Raw genomic sequence first — 16,791 nt, forward strand, 5'->3', positions numbered from 1 at the left:
AGACTCCAGAGGACTTCTTACACTCAATACCAGGGCTTCTGCTGGTGTTTCTGCAGTTGAATTACCCAGAATCAACGCATCACCAAAATCCTCGCTGGCTGAATTCACTGACTTCTCCTTCTGCGGTGCCTTACATTCACTCTTGTAATGACCATTCTCATTACAATTCGAGCACTTGATGTGGCTCTTGTCCTTCACAGGTTTCCCTCTCCCTTTAGACTTAGACCTGCCACGATTCTGCTTTGACCTACGATCTGACCTGCCCCGATTCTCTGCATTCAAGGCTAATCCAGATGTGGAACCTGACTCTTTCCTGCGAATCTCCTCGCTTATAATCAAGTCTCTGACATCATCAAACCTAAGTTTTTCTTTCCCTACTGAAGCACTTAGGGCAGTAACTGTGCCGCTCCAACTCTCTGGTAAAGAAGATAACAGAATTAGGGCTAATACCTCTTCATCAAAATCAATATCTACAGAACTTAATTGAGTGATTTTCATATTAAAATCATTCAAGTGCGTCGCCACTGCTATATTCTCCGTCATCTGCAGATTAAACAGTCACCGCATCAGATGAACTTTGTTTGCCGCGGAAGGCTTCTCATACAACGAACTCAAGATCTCCAACATCTCCTTCGTGATCTTTGCAATACCCCTGCAGTTTCAAAAAAGTGCGATCATTGGTATCTAGACGGAGGACGACTCCTTCTCTTGGAGCGGCTTAAAATTTTGGGCGGGGAAGATGCCTTTTTTGTTTTTTTCCTGACCATATTCCAATCCTCCTCAGAATCGATTATCTGTAACAACACTTCAGCTGTTGGCTTGACGCAACCAGTAGCTATTCATCCCTATTAGATGTGAAAGAATTAAGAGGTCTGGACAGATCCGGTAGTGGAATCGTGAAATCTCTAGCCTGATGAGGGCAATCATCTTCAGAATCGCCCCATTTTGGAGCTCTTTGTGTGCTAGTTTCAGGGAAGTTATCCATGGAAGAAGTAAGTTCTGATTTGTGCAGGGCTATTTGTAAATTGGAAGTCAAGGGGCAAGCTTCCTTTTGTTGTTGTTGACCGAGCGGCTTCTATGAGAAGTGTTCGGTCTGCTATCCCATTGGGGTTGTTGTGGGCTTTATCCTTACCCGTAGCTTTAATAAAATTATGACGACACTGCACGGCTGAATGTCCGATAGCAGAACAGATGATGCAGAGCGCTGGAAGGTGTTCATAATATATTTAAAATACTCTTTATTAAAATTCATATTTTATTTTTGGATTTTAATTCGGCAAATACTATTACGTGTATGCTATATACGTAATTCCAAATCAAAAATAAAGCAGCTCGAGATGTTGTCTCGAATTAATAAAATTAATCAAAACAACACAAATTAACATGAAACTATTATTTGAGTTGATGATATATTTAAAATATTCTTAATTAAATATCATACTCCTTCAATTCAAGAAAATAGAACGTCCAGTCATGCCCACACATGCACTAGAAAATATGATGGGTGTTGATTCGAAACAAAGAGATCTCGTCTCGCAACTTGCATGCCTGGACGTGAAACTTTTCACGAGAAAACGAAACACATTAAGGTTGATTGTAATTTTGTACCTTATATATTTCTACTACAAATCAAAATGCCAATAATTAACAAAAAGGCCAATAATTAATAAACTTGGTGTACTCACGGTCTCTACTCATGTTGGAGGAGGTTACATAAATGTTAAAGGGTGTTTTAGTTTTTTAAGATTAAGGGTATTGTTGTCTTTTATATTTATATATAAACAAACTTATACTTGGCTTTTAGGGTTAACGCTCACTGTCTCCTTTCCTTCTTCTTCAGCCTCTTCTTCTTCAGCTTAGTGTAATTTCATTTCTTTCACCTGTAAGTCGGTCTTCATCGTATAAGCGCTAGTCCTCGGCAAGAAAAGAATTTGGCTGTGTGTACCGGAATAACAAGCTCAGAAGAGTCATAAAGATTTCAAATCAGAACATCCCCAACGGCACTGTCCACTGATAGAGTTGCTTGACCTCTTGGCATCTTCATCTTGCTAGCGAGCCAATCCATACTGAGCTGCTTCTAGCCAAACCTCCTGTCCATTTCTGCACCACTACCTCCGTTATCACTGAGTGGTAATGAGAATCTTTGATCTTTTCTTATGTGAAAAAGAAATCTGAATCTAGCTTTGATTGTTTAATTTGTGATTAGGGAGAAATCTGAATAGATCTAAGGAATTTTATATGTATAATCTGATTCATCTGATGATTTTAAGGAAGTTAAATTTTCCTTTGCAGGTTAAAGGATGGTCAAGAAACCCTAAGAAAATTTATATCCAGATATGAGTGCTTCAACCAATCTTCCAAGAACTCATACTAAATCAGATGAAAAAAAGGATATTATAGTACCGATTGCAGAATGTGGCCGGCGAAAATTTCTTTCTCACACCTCAGACGAGTTGAAACTGCATGTAAGTTGGTGCTTCCCTCTCCTATTTCCTATTTACATACAACCAAAATTTTAGAATACAAGAAAGCACAAGCATTGTTTTCTAAATTCCCTTTCCTCTAATATTTTTTTTTCTCTCTTCAATACTTTTAGCCCTTGTTTGGGAAGAAGTTAATAAAAGGTAAATGAATTTTAATGAAATTTAAACTTTTATTTGCTTTAACCTCCAAACTCTCACCTCAATTTGGTGTTAATGGAAGTAACAGAGAGTTAATGTTCATTATGATATGATTTATGTTAAACTTTGAGCAAATGCCTTACTCAATATCCGAATGAAAATAAAATTGTTCTACTGATGAACAGATCAGTTTTTGTATTTGTTTGTGTTTGTAAGTTGCATTATTATTGACCCTTGAAATCATTTTTTTCTTTTGTGCTTTTGCAGTCTGCATGGCTGGGAAGTTGAAGAAATGGAAGAGAAACATGAGGTTCATTTTATTGCTTGAACAAAAGCAATTAGAGAGAAGAATATCTTGTTGCTGTATTTTTCTTTTGAAACCTCCTAGTTTAATGTTCATTGTTGAACTTTATAACCGGAATGTGCATGCCAAAATTAAAGACGAGACAGCCCAAAAAGAAGAATATCTTAAAGAAGCAGCCTCGAAATATCAAAAACAACTGGAAGCCTCTCGTAAATTACTCTGCCCAAAAATACTTGTTTAGTTCGACTTTTCTGTTGCATTAATCAGTAATATGTGGCTTCTCAAATTAGAATTGATGATATCTGGGGTCACATATAGACTTTGAGTTATGTTGATACATCTTGTAAACAAGATCTGTTAATATGTGATTTTGGTAGGTGATAAATTGTTCTGGTCTGTATCATGACTGAAGAACATGACTGAAAAGATATCTGTGGGAGATTTGTTGATATCTTATTATCATTAGCGAGTAATAATATATTTTCCATTTTTCTAAAGATAAATTGCTAAAATGTTAGTTTTAATTACACTCTAATTTGAACACGTTGCTCAGTTCCCTTATTTTTTTTGGCAGTTGTCCTCATTGGTTGTATGTTGGTGAGAGTTATAAGTCCCTTCTCTATAAATATCTCCCTTCTCTATAAATATCCATTTGGTGTCAAAATCAAGGATAGGTACTCTTGGGGAGACAAAATCACAAGCTAGTTCCAGAAAAGGGTGTATGAGAGGCAAAGGCGGCCCTGAGAATGCACTCTGCACTTATAAGGGTGTTTGTCAGAGAACTTGCGGCAAATGGGTTGCAGTAATTAGAGAACCTAATTGTGGTGCTCGTCTATGGTTAGGTACTCTTGAAGCTGCTATGGCTTATGATTCTGCTCCGAGGAAACTCTATGGTCCTGAAGCTAAATTCAATCTTTCGGATCTTAATCAGTTTCTGGCTTCTTCTCATAACACCAAAGTTACCCAATCGGAAAATCAAATTCACGTCCTGCTTAATTCAGGTCCATCCCCAATTATTACGGAGGCTGATTCGAATTCGAGTTATATCTCCGATCCAATTACGCCGGCAGAAAACGAAGAGAATTTTGGGTGAAAGGATGATAATCAATTGGGAATGGAAGAGTTTTGGGCGAATTTGAATGTGAATCTCCCGTTGTACGATGATTCGATTTGTGCGGAGGCGGCAATCTCCCGTTGAAAACTCCCTTCTCAGACTGAGGACAAAATGAAACTTCAAGTAAGCTGATATTATTAAATGTGCACTATTTAAAGGAAAAAATTATGAATTCTTTTGTATTGGTTCATTGTGTTCCTTTTAATTTATTCTTTTGGTTTTCAATCCGTTGATTCTGTTTCAATCGGATCATAATCTGTTTGTTAATGATTGAACATTGATGACAATGCGTTCTGTTTAGTTTGAGATTAGCATTACAGTCTTGTTTAGTTTCGGATTAGTAACATTTATGATCAATGCCTTTTGTTTTGTTTGACTACAATTTGCTTATCAAGCCTTGCAAACTCTTGATATTCAATATTGATGCTTATTTGGCCCTTAAGTTTAAGTGATACTTGTTTTTCGAGTGAAATAAAGTTCTCTTGTTGCTGTGGAATAAGAAACCTTCGATCTTAATGCATGTAATTTGTGCTTTTGGTAGGTGCATGTCAATGGGTTGGCCGATATGCCTTTCATTACTATGCTATAAAGAATATAAAGTTTGGTGATCCCAGCAATAGGCGATGTTGGTGATATGTACTTGTTCCCGTTGATGATGCGAATGAAGACATGATGATGCTTCTCAACTACAACACCCTCATGTTTACATGAAGAATATGGATAATTGCACGAGGTTGGGCATTTTAAATTTGAGGAATGGCTATTAGAAGAAGAGTATGGAGTAATTAGAGTTGAGGAGAAACAAAAGATTCATTTCAGTTTTTTTTTTCTTTTTTTGTTTAGAAAGTTCCCGAAACACATTTGTCTAACAATGTGGATTCTTATTGTCATTAATAGCTACTTGAAAATCTTAGTTTGGTTTGGCTATAACTCAATGGGGATTTGTAATTCTTTACTTTGGCATATGCACTTTGCACTTTTTGTTATATTTAAATTGCATAGACTACTTAAATTGTTATCATGTTAGTTTGGCTCGTTAAATGTGCACTATTTAGTCCAGATGTTTGTGCATATTACACTAGTTAGTTCATATGTTTATAGAAACACCCTAACGTTCTTGTGTTTTGATAAAATAACTACTCTGAGAGGGACAATCCATCAACAAACCATTATTAATAAAATTACGAAAATCATTGCAAGGCGTAGCAGTAGGAACTCTACCTAGCTTCTCATGAGCATATAAAACCGCATTAAAATCCCCCGTAATACTTCACTGCCCACCCATCCTACTTTTCTGATCCAAAATACTGTCAAACATAGAAGTTCTTCGATTAGCCCAAACACTACCCTACACCACACAAACATAAGTATTATTTGAACTGAAATGCAACAGAACAAACTCCTCATGATGGATGTCGCAACCGGAAAAATTCCGGGCGCGGACGCCGGGCGTTGAAAATCGACTTAATTAATAGTTTTGTCATTTTTAAACTATTTTTTAGAGTCGCCACCAATCAAAATTAAGGTGTGATCGGACACCGAAATTGGGGTAAAATTTTAATGGATAAGGGGGTCTGCGAAATGAAAATTTTAGGTTCGTTTGTCGGTTACGTGTAGGGAAGAAAACATTGAGTAATCACCCTACCCCGTCTAAAATTGGTACTAAAAGATGTGATTTTTGTATTAAACTTATTTGATTTATTCGATTCATTTCTCTTTATTTTTATATATATATATTTTATAATAAAAGCGTATAGGTTTGAACCATTTAATTTAACCGAATTCATACCCCTATAACATAGGCCGTCTCATTTAAACTGATGTTATTTCGACTGATTTCATACCCCTATAGCATAGGCGTATAAATTGGAGCCGTTTCATTAATTTTAATTTTATTTTGACCGGTTTCATACCTCTATAACATAGACGTATGAATTGAACCGTTTTCTTTCGATTAATTTTATTTTGACCGCTTCCATACCCCTATAACATAGACATATGAATTGAGTCGTTTAATTTTATTTTGGTCAATTTCGTACCCCTATGACATAGACGTACGAATTGAACCGTTCTAAATTATTTATTTATTTTGACCGATTTCGTACCCTATGACATAGGGGTACAAAGTAAGTCGTTAATTTTTGTGAATTTTAAGACACCTAATCTATACTTTTCTAGTACGTAAGCATATGAGGAATTAACTAGATCCTTTACTAATTTAATTTGAAAACAGCATAAACAAAACACAAAAACTAAACCTATGCCAACATCACATATTATGCCTAATTAACACGATCTATGGACAACTAATTTAAATAATTAAATGCTTGATAGGCACCAGATGATAATCAAACTTTATTTTTTTGGGATGGATAATGAACTGGAGAATGGACTTAGGGGGAATTGGGCTTGAACGAAATCAACCCACTAATTTATGTCCAGAGCCTTTTAATCTTAAGGCCTCTCCTTCCCCCATGTTTTAGATTTATAACCCTAACTTTCTCACTTTCCCCAAATTACAGAGATGCCTTTTGCAAAACCAGACTCATCCTTCCTAAATCTACCGCCTCTTCTTCTCTCTAAAAAAATGGCAGACTTAAAGCTTCTCCGGCGTCGCCTTTTAATTCCGACGACAGCCATCCTACAAGCGGCCACCCTCAACGGTGGTGCCTCTCTAACGGCGCCCTTCTCTCCGATCTAATCTCTCTCTCTCTGCTGGGCACTTTTCCTATCTCCTTAATAGTGGCTATCAATGTGTCTCGTTTCATTTAAACCGAACGAAACTTCCAAAGATGGCTCTTGGTGAGACCGACCGTGGTTCTTAGGAGCAAATTTATCATCCTTGGATTTCAAAGGTACGGGTTCTTGCATGTCAGATTTTCACATTTTCTACTCTTTATTTCCTCTTATCGTTTCTAATTTCTCTTTTTTCCTTTTCCTAAAACACCATTCAATCTATATCGTTTAAATTTTTGTTTTCTTTCAAGATCCAGTTTTAGTGATTTTTCATGGTTAATTTCTATTTTTTTTATCTCATGTGATTCCGTTTTCTTATTCTCTCGCTTTCTTTTCGTTAATGCCAGAAGAAGCCGATAGGTTCGTGAATTGAAGAGAAAGAGCCAAGGGCTGTACAGGGGTTGCTATTTTGAGTGGGTTGGGTACTATTCTCCAGAGGACTCGCTGATCTCAGATGCTACCGTCCGTTTGGTATGGTTCCTTTTCTATCTAATTTAAGGCATACGATTTAGGATATTAAGCCCGTGTTTGTCTGTGAAAACAAATTGACAGCAAGATGATATTTAAATAGAAATTTATGTTTACCATTGGGCTAGCTTTAGGCTTGGAAATTTGACTGTGGCAGATTGCTTGCACATTTCTGTATGCTTTTGTGGGATGATATTATTGCACTGGAAATTAGTAATTAATATGCTAATTTTCTGTGGCTCATATCTGATTCATTAGGGGTATTTTTTGATGTTTTCCTTAAGTCCGAAGATGGTTAGGGGATTTGAGTCCTATGTGTAAAATAGGTAGTTAACATTTGGTTCAGGATTACATCAGTAGCTAGAAGTTTTCATTTCATATTAGATAAGACATGAATCTGTAAAATGTATTGTTGGTGTTTTGAATGCACAGTTGGAGGACTTTAAGTGATTTGAAAGAATATAGCATATCCTTCCATTCATTTACAGTCCTCCTATAAGAGAAAACTTAGTTTGTCCCTATAGCATAGGCACTCCCCAAAGCTCCTCTACCATGTGTTTCTTAATGACAATACAGATGATTTAATGACCTTCTGAGCAAAGTTGGTTTGTCCCTATAGCAGTATGACCTCCCCAAAAATTCTCATACGACAATACAAATGATAGAAAAGTCGGTTTGTCCCTATAGCATAGGCACTCCCCAAAGCTCCTCTACCATGTGTTTCCTTAGTGATAGGTGATGGACTAATGTTACAGAGATTTAGATTTGTATATAAAAGAAGAAATTTTACCTGAAGACAAAAGAACAAACGCAGTCCGTCCCTTGTTTCTTTTGTCTGTGACCCCTTTTTTTTACTCAAGGACCGCTTGTGTTCCTAGCCTTCTTCTTTCTATTGTTTTTTCTGTTTGATGAATCCGGTTGGATTCTCTGCCTGGTTATTGCTGATATTGTTTTCTATTTGATAATTCTGGTTGAATTCTCTCCTTGGTTATTACTGGCCTTGCTTATTGATGTTGAAAACGCCTTCGTTTGACAGGGTTTTGAAGTTGACCGATTTAAGAAGTAAAGATGATGAAGAAAAATAGGAAGGTCTACATTGGAGAAGTGTCCAAAAAATCCCCCTTTTGTCTGCTTTTTGGCTCTCTAAATAGAGAGCCAACCAACTGGGCAGCAATGGCGTGGCTCTCTAAATAGAGAGCCAACAAAGCCACTACTTGGTGGCCAAGCAGTGCAATGTGGCCACTGCCTTGGCCACCAGGAAATTATTTCCTTTTATATATATGTAAACGTATTTTTAATTGTATTATTTAATTGTTTGCATTTCGGATCTGATGGGCCTGCTGTAATGGGTTTAGTGGATTGGGATTTTATTTGTAATTTTTCGAAATTTATTAATGAAAATTTTAGTTTCTTGTACTTTAATTATTTTCATGGCTTTATTCCGATTAAATGTTCTTTTCTTTTATTAATTTATATCGCCAACATTAAGCGCCTATTTAACTGAAATACACAAATAATAATATTCTAATCAATTGGTTAAAACTTTATAATATAAACACTTAACTCATTTTATGAACAAATTGAATATATTTTTTCCCTTTTGTAAAAATGTAAGGTACTAAATATAGCAAAATATCAGTATACCTAGTAAATACATGCAATGTGAATATTTAAGAAATAAATTGGCTAAAAGGATAAAATTATATAAAAATAAAAATTTACCCCGGACAAAATGGGTATCTACAATGGAAACACATAGAAAAAGAAGAAAACAAAATGGGTATCTACAATGGAAACACATAGAAAAAGAAGAAAAACGAACACAAGAAAAAACCCAAAGAGTCGGCAAAGACCTATCATTAACAACAATCAAAGAAAACCCCAAACTTCTCTAAAAAAGACAACCTAACTGATTCAAAACTCCCCATTGGCTCCGCAAAGAATAACAAATCAGGTTTGTGAACCAAACACAAATGAAACAAATAATTCTGGGTATCCCTATTGAGAATACCCCTGCAATTCCAATATAAAACACTCATTTAAAATGAACCGGAGGCTTACTGGCCCGTTTCACACGAGATGAAATATTCTCAGTAATAGTCATAATCCTTTCGTGTTGCTTCACTTTTTTACTATTCATAGTACTCCAACCAATATCATCCTCCTCAACCAAATTTGCCCAAGATTTCAAACCTTGAGATACAAGATTAGAAGCTGAATAATTACCCTTCTCCAAAGCCCCAAAAACATTTGCCATCCCCGGAGAAGGAGGACGAGAAATATCATAACCATCCTCTCGATACCCAAGCGGGCTGCTAGACAAAGGCACAACCAAGTCACCCTCATGTCGATCCTCAATAAAACTCGGAGGCCCGTCATGAACCCCAAGATCATTAAGCAACCTTGCATTAACCTTGTGAACCTGCACAACCTGTGATTCCTTATGCACCTTAACCAAATTAAGATTTTGTTTAGCATTAACAACCACTTCTATAGGTTTCTCAATCTTTTTCCCTTCAGCCGGTCTCTTATTTTTCCTACAATCATAAGCCATGTGACCAATATTAGAACACACCTTACAAAAGCTTGGCAATCTCTCATAAACAAGATCAATCCATATCTGTTCCCCTGCTCTTTCAATTCCAAGTTTAATTGGAAGATCAGAACTCAAATCAACATCAACAAGCATCCGAGCATAATGCCCATAATCGCCTTCAATAGTAGCCTTATCAAGCCTAATCAGACCTCGAACACCAGCTGCAATGTCTGACAGAATTTGTGGATTCCAATATTCCCACGGAAGCGAATATAGTCTAACCCAAACTTGTGCATTAGTAGACTTCTCAGCATACAGATCAAAATCAGGAACCCATGATTGTAAACGAAATGTACCTGGTTTAACATTCACAATTCCCTTTGAGGAAAAATAATTTCTAGCCTCTTGAGAGTTAAGCACCACATTCATGTGTTCGAGATGTTATATACGTAATTCTAAATAAAAAATAAACCAATTTGAGATGTTGTCTCGAATTAATAAAATTAATCAAAACAACTCAAATTAACATGAAAATATTATTTGAGTGGATAATATATTTAAAATATTTCTAATTAATATTCATATTCTATTTAGCGTATACATATATTAAAATTAAATTGCAATTTGATATGTACAATTACATGTATGTTATATACATAATTTCAAATTAAACACAAATATCATGATAGTATCGGTTTATAAGACGGGGTAGGGTGAGACCACGTCTATTCCCTATAAGTAATCGCAAAATGAACTAAAATCTCTCTGAATACCATTCTTATTGAAATTAAATCATACACCGTCAATTCAAGCAAATAGAATGCCCAATCATGCTCACACGTGCACTAGAAAATATGATTGGTGCCAATTCGAAACAAAAAGATCTCACCTTGCACCTCGCATGCCTGGGTGTGAAAATTTTCATGAGAAAGCGAAACACATTAAGATCGATTGTCATTTTGTAAGATAAAAGTTGACGGCATATGCCTCATTCGTAAAAGTACGTATTTCTACTACAAATCAAAATGCCAATAATTAACAAACTTGGTGTCTTTAATGGAGATTAACATAAATGTTAAAGGGCATTTTAGTCTATTAAGGGTATTGTTTGTTGGTCCCTAGTAATTAGTTCCAAGGGGGGGTTAGGAACTAATGTAACTTTTTCGCTTTTAATTATGCTGACTTAATGTTATTTTAAGATTTTGATAACTCAGCGTGTTGGTCAGCACGGGCGTTTGAATAGTCAGACAGCTTTAGTTCTATGCTAACTAAAACTGCTTGACTTGAGAGTTGGAAATTGACACTTGAAAGGTCAGCTTCCAACTTAGCACTCAGATTTACTCAGTTTCAGTTTTAACAATTTATAAGCTGAGTAAATACAACAAGCAACACATGCACATATATGTATATATTGAGAGAGAGAGTTTAGAAGTTACTCAGCACGACTTATCCTGGTTCGGCCTCTCTGCCTACGTCTAGTCCCCAGTTCCTCTTGGGATTTTCAATCCAATACTGAGCTCTTTCAAGGTAGAGCACAAACCCTTTACAAGGCAGTGAGTATGCAAGAGTACGTCCTCTATTCGTGTACTCAGCTCCTACTAAGTACTACAACCCAGCACTTAGATTTTTTTACCACTGAATACTTACAACCAAGTACGCAGCTCAACACTCTCAATATTCCTATTGATCACACACTTGTTCTTTTTCAACTAAAGAACACCTTAGATGATTACAAAACAATCAATCTAGCATTTACACAGAGAATAAAAAAGTTGGTGTAAGATCTTTTTGTATTTGAGTGCTTTCAGAATTTTCTCTCTTGTATTTTTCTTTTGATGCTTGGGCAAATGATCCAAGAACTCTCATTGTCCTTTTATAGATGAATTTCTGAAGATTGGATCATTTTGAATTGGTTTAGCCGTTGTGTCCAAAACGGCTCTTTTAGGAGACAGCTTCTGGTCAGCTTCAGACTGTTCCGCCATTCCCTTCTTCTGTTTTCTTCAGGCGTCAGGTTTTGTCTTCTTGCATCAGACTTGTCTTTTTGTGCCAGTTGTTTTTTACCAATAATCCACAGACCCATGATTCTTGGAATTAGTCTTCTGTGTGCTTTCGAGGCTTCAATTATTGGTGCAGAAGATTGGCAGACTTTGTCTTTTAGTGAACGGATCTTTCATGTTGTCCTGACTGTCACTCAGCTTCATCCGTTATCTTTGAATGTTCAACTTCTATGCTGAGTTCCTTCTTAGTCAGCTCCGTTCTTTCTTATTCAATTCTGAAGGAGTCTTCTAATTTAGTCAGCTTCATTCTGGCAACTTTGAAAGAAGCTTCTGATGCTGAGTTCTACTTTACTCAGCTTCTATCCTTTCATGCTGAGTTCCGTTCCACTCAGCTTTTGGCTTATGCTGGCTTCTGACCTGTCTTACTTTATATATATATTTTTGCACTCAATATTGAACAAACACATTAGTACAATTAAATCAAAGCATTTAAATTTAATTGCCTCTTAATCATGGATGATTTTGTCAAATCAAAATCTTGTGGAAAGGTGTTTCAACATTGTTGTCTTTTATATTTATATATAAACAAACTTATACTTAGCTTCTAGGGTTAACTCTCACTCCCTTTTCCTTCTTCTTCAGCCTCTTCTTCTTCTCCTTAGTGTAATTTCATTTCTTCACCTGTATTTCTAGGGTTAACTCTCACTGTCCATCTTCATCGTATAAGGCAAGAAAAGAATTTGGCGGAGTGTATTTATACCTCTAGGGGCTGGGAATAACAAGATCAGAAAAGTCATAAAGATATCAAATTAGAACATCCCCAAAGGTACCGTCCACTGATAGAGTTGCTTGACCTATTGGCATCTTCATCTTGCTAGCCAGCCAGTCCAGACTGAGCTGCTTCTAGGCAAACCTCATGCTGTCTCTGCACCCCTACCTCCTTTATCACTGATTGGTAATGAGATTCTTTGATCTTTTCTTCTGTGAAAAAGAAATCTGAATCTAGTTTTGATTGTTTAACTTGTGATTAGGGGGAAATCTGAATAGATCTAAGGACTTTCATATGTATAATCTGATTCATACAATGACTTTAAGTTAGTTAAATTTTTCTTTGCAGGTCAAGAAAACCTAAAAAAATTCATGTCCAGATATGAGTGTTTCAACCAATCTTCGGAGAACTCATAAGTCAGATGAAAAAAAAGGATATTCTAGCAATGATTGCAGAATGTGGCCGGCGAAAATTTCGTTCTCAGACCTCAGACAAATTGAGACTGCAGGTAAGTTGGTGCTGCCCCCTATTGCTTATTTACATACATCCAAAATTTTAGAATACAAGAAAGCAGACGCATTGTTTTCTAAATTCCCTTTTCTGTAATGTTTTTTCTCTATTCAAAATTTGCTAGACTGAATACTTTTAGCCCTTGTTTGTGAGGAAGTTAATGAAAGGTAAATGAGAGTAATAGAATGTAAAATATCAGATTAAGCTTATTTGGGAGTTGTTTTTGGAGATTAAAGGAAAGTTAATGAAATTTAAATTTTTACTTCCTTTATCCTCCAAACTCTCGTCTCAATTTGGTGTCAATGGAAATAGCAGAAAGTTAATGGTCATTATGATTTGATTTATGTTAAACTTTGTATGAGCAAATGCCTTACTCAATCCTAATGAAAATAAAATTGTTCTACTGATGATGAAAAGATCAGTTTTTGTTCACAAGTTGCATTATTATTGACCCTCAAAATCATTTATTTCTTTCGTGTTTTTGCAGTGTGCATGGCAAGGCGGTTGAAGAACAACTGGAAGCCTCTCATAAATTACTCTGCCCAAAAATACTTGTTTAGTTCGACTTACATTAACTTCATTGCAGTGTTCTGTTGCACTAATCACTAATATGTGGCTTCTCAAATTAAATTGATGATATCTGGAGTCACTTATAGACTTTGAGTTATGTTGATACCAACTAGGGTAACTTTGGTGTTAATATGTGATTTTGGTAGGTGATAATATGTTCTGGTCTGTATCATGACCAAATAACTTCACTTAAAAGATAGGGTGTTCCGTTGAATCTTATATTTGTGAGAGATTTGTTGATATGTTATTATCATTACGAAATAATTTTCATTTTCCTAGAGATAAATTGCTAAAATGTTAGTTTTAATTACATTCTAATGTGATTTTACATGATTTTTCCATGGGACTGCTCATTTGTAACCAAAGGAACAAGTTATCATTCGTCAGAGAGGCAAAGGCGGCCCTGAGAATGCACTCTGCACTTATCATTCGTCAGAGAACTTGGGGCAAATGGGTTGCTGAAATTAGGTACTCTCGAAGCTGCTATGGCTTATGATTCTGCTGCAAGGAAACTCTATGGTCCTGAAGCTAAACTCAATCTTCCCGACCTTAATCGGTTTCGGCTTCTTCTCTTAAAGCCAAAGTTGCCCAATTGGAAAATCAAATTCAACTCCCGCTTAATTCAGGTCCATCCCCAATTATAACGGAGACTGATTCGAATTCGAGTTATATCTCCGATCCATTTATGCCCGCAAAAAAAGGAGAAGAAATTTGGGGTAAAGGAGGATAATCAATGGGGAATGGAAGAGTTCTGGGCGAATTTGAATGTGAATCTCCCGTTGTACGATGATTCGATTTGGGCGGAGGTGGCAATCTCCCGTTGGAAACTCCTTTCTCAGACTGAGGACAAAATGAGACTTCATCAGAGACTGTCTTATATGAGCTGCAGAGTTCTTGCTGTTGAGTGGAAGGATAATGTGTCCATGCTTCTTTGTTTACTTTCACTTCTATAGCCATGATTGCAGAACGTTGCCGGCGAAACTCCCTTTCCAGACTGAGGACGAAATGAGAAAGGGCCATCAGAAGAAGAATATGGAGCAATTAGAGTTCGGTTTGGCTGTAGCTCAACAAAAGTCTTCCTCTATGGAGCTAGTTTATTTTTAGTTGTACTCTATAGATATTTGTAATTGTTCATGCACTTTTCACTTTTTGTCATATTGAGTTGTTTATTTCAATTGTGATCAATTAGAAAAGCTACGGTGCATAAATTAGTTGGTGTCTATGTTGCATGGATATGGAACCGAAATGGACATGGGAACATGATACATTATTTCTACAACATAATCTTTATAAAATATCCTACAAACCAAAATAGACGCTGAATGCAGAAACGCTACAAGGAGTTGATGTTGATGAGATAACATTAGTAAAGAAAATATGCATTCCTGAGAACACAATAATCTCTTAATTATATGATGTTACATTAATACAAATATACATTAATAAAAATCTTCTAAAGGAAGTCTGCTATCTCATATGGCCTTCTCTAACACTCAGAAGTAGCAACAAGTTTCAGCAACCCAAATCAGATTTATTTTCCCTAATAAACCCTATAAATAGAGTTAATGAAGTGTGATTAGGTCAATCAATTTCATTGATAAAAAAAAACAAGTTTTACAATGGTTTTCTAGCATTTTCATATTTAATTAGGTGTTCTTTGTTCTTAAGTTAATTTCAGAATTAATTAGGGTCTGGTTAATTAAATTAGGTCCGTATTTCACATAGAAATGTTAATTTTAACTGGATTAGTTGGGTGTTTTTTCTTCTCTTTTTCTTGTTCGTGGATCTCTACCACCAACCACGACATATCATCTACTGTCTTTTTTCATCAAAGTCTATTTCATATTCTTTTTATACTTCATTTCCTATATATATTATTTTGACAGTAACATTGAGATTGTCTGAAAGCGTTTTAAATGACACCCTAAATTCATTGATAATATCACCAGTTGACATTATTGACTAATAAAAATACATTTTTGGAATGAGGATTCAGATTAGAGGATGAACCCTATAATAAGAACAGTGTAACTGTGCCATGGGTTTATAACCATTTTATTGCATTCATTTGTATCCATTTTTGCAACTTTTTATTATGTTCATTTTATTCCATGGACCAACTTCTTATTTTGTTCATTTAGTCCCTAGACAACACTCTTATTTTATTCATTTAAAAAAAAGTTCCTGATTTTGAATTTTTTATTTCTTTCAGTTTAGTCCTTAAATAAACTTTTCAGTTTAGTCATTGACCCATTTTACATCAACATCTATTATATACTTGTCTTAATTATTTTTAATTTTCTAAATATTAATTTTAGTTTCTTTTTGGGCCCCATTTAATTTGTGTATTTATTTTATTTATACTCTTTGTGTATGCGATGATTAAACAATGTAGCATGTTAAAGGCATAGTAAAAATAGGTGTTTTATTTCTAAAATGCTAAATGACACAATAGTATGCATATAATTTGACATAAACTTAAAAAGCTTTAATATTGCACAAAATTGTACGTTGGAGTGTTAAACAGTGGCGGATGTAGGGGGGTCAAAGGTGGCAAAAATTAGTCCAAAAAGAAGGGTTAAGGTGCAAAAATACCCCCTAACGTGTTTTCCCTAATGTTGGAAGTCAAAAGCAGTTTTACCCCTAACATTGATAAATTGGGTCAATTTGAGAAATAACATCAAACTGTCTTCTCGGTCATGAATCTTGTCATCTACACTTCACACATGCGTTATTTTATCAGTAACAAATCACAAACATATGTTGGGATGTGAAAAAAAAATATTAAAAATATATTGTCTTTTGTACGAATTAGACAAAAAATTCACCGAATTTATAAATATTAATCTGCAATTTTATTATTAAATTACAAAAAACATTATATTCTTTTTTTAAGAACAAATTGATATGCAATTGGTGCAAAATAAAGAAAAAAATGATTGTAGGTTATAATAGTGTGTGAAATTGATCCAATTTATCAACGTTAGGGATAAAATTGCTCTTGGCTACAAACATTAGGGGTAAAATTGCACTATTTTAGATGTTAGGGGTAAAATTGCTCCTGACCCAAAACGTTAAGGATATTTTTGCTCTTGGCTACAAACATGAGTCTAAAAACATTTTACATAGAGTTCCCCCCCCCCCCCCAACCCAAAAAAAAATTCTG

At 35.4% G+C, this 16,791-nt stretch overlaps 1 long non-coding RNA gene and 1 pseudogene across 1 annotated transcript; both read left to right on the plus strand.

Moving 5' to 3' along the window:
- The first annotated feature begins 3,583 nt into the window (after window positions 1-3,583).
- LOC136232573 (dehydration-responsive element-binding protein 2D-like) lies at window positions 3,584-4,123 on the plus strand (annotated as a pseudogene).
- A 2,437-nt stretch (window positions 4,124-6,560) lies between these two features.
- On the plus strand, window positions 6,561-8,659 carry LOC136232249 (uncharacterized). Its single transcript, XR_010690435.1, has 3 exons — window positions 6,561-6,894; window positions 7,123-7,246; window positions 8,280-8,659. It is a non-coding gene; the product is annotated as an uncharacterized lncRNA (long non-coding RNA).
- The last annotated feature ends 8,132 nt before the right edge of the window (window positions 8,660-16,791 follow it).

This window comes from Euphorbia lathyris, chromosome 6, assembly GCF_963576675.1.
Source record: "Euphorbia lathyris chromosome 6, ddEupLath1.1, whole genome shotgun sequence".
NCBI lineage: Eukaryota > Viridiplantae > Streptophyta > Magnoliopsida > Malpighiales > Euphorbiaceae > Euphorbia > Euphorbia lathyris.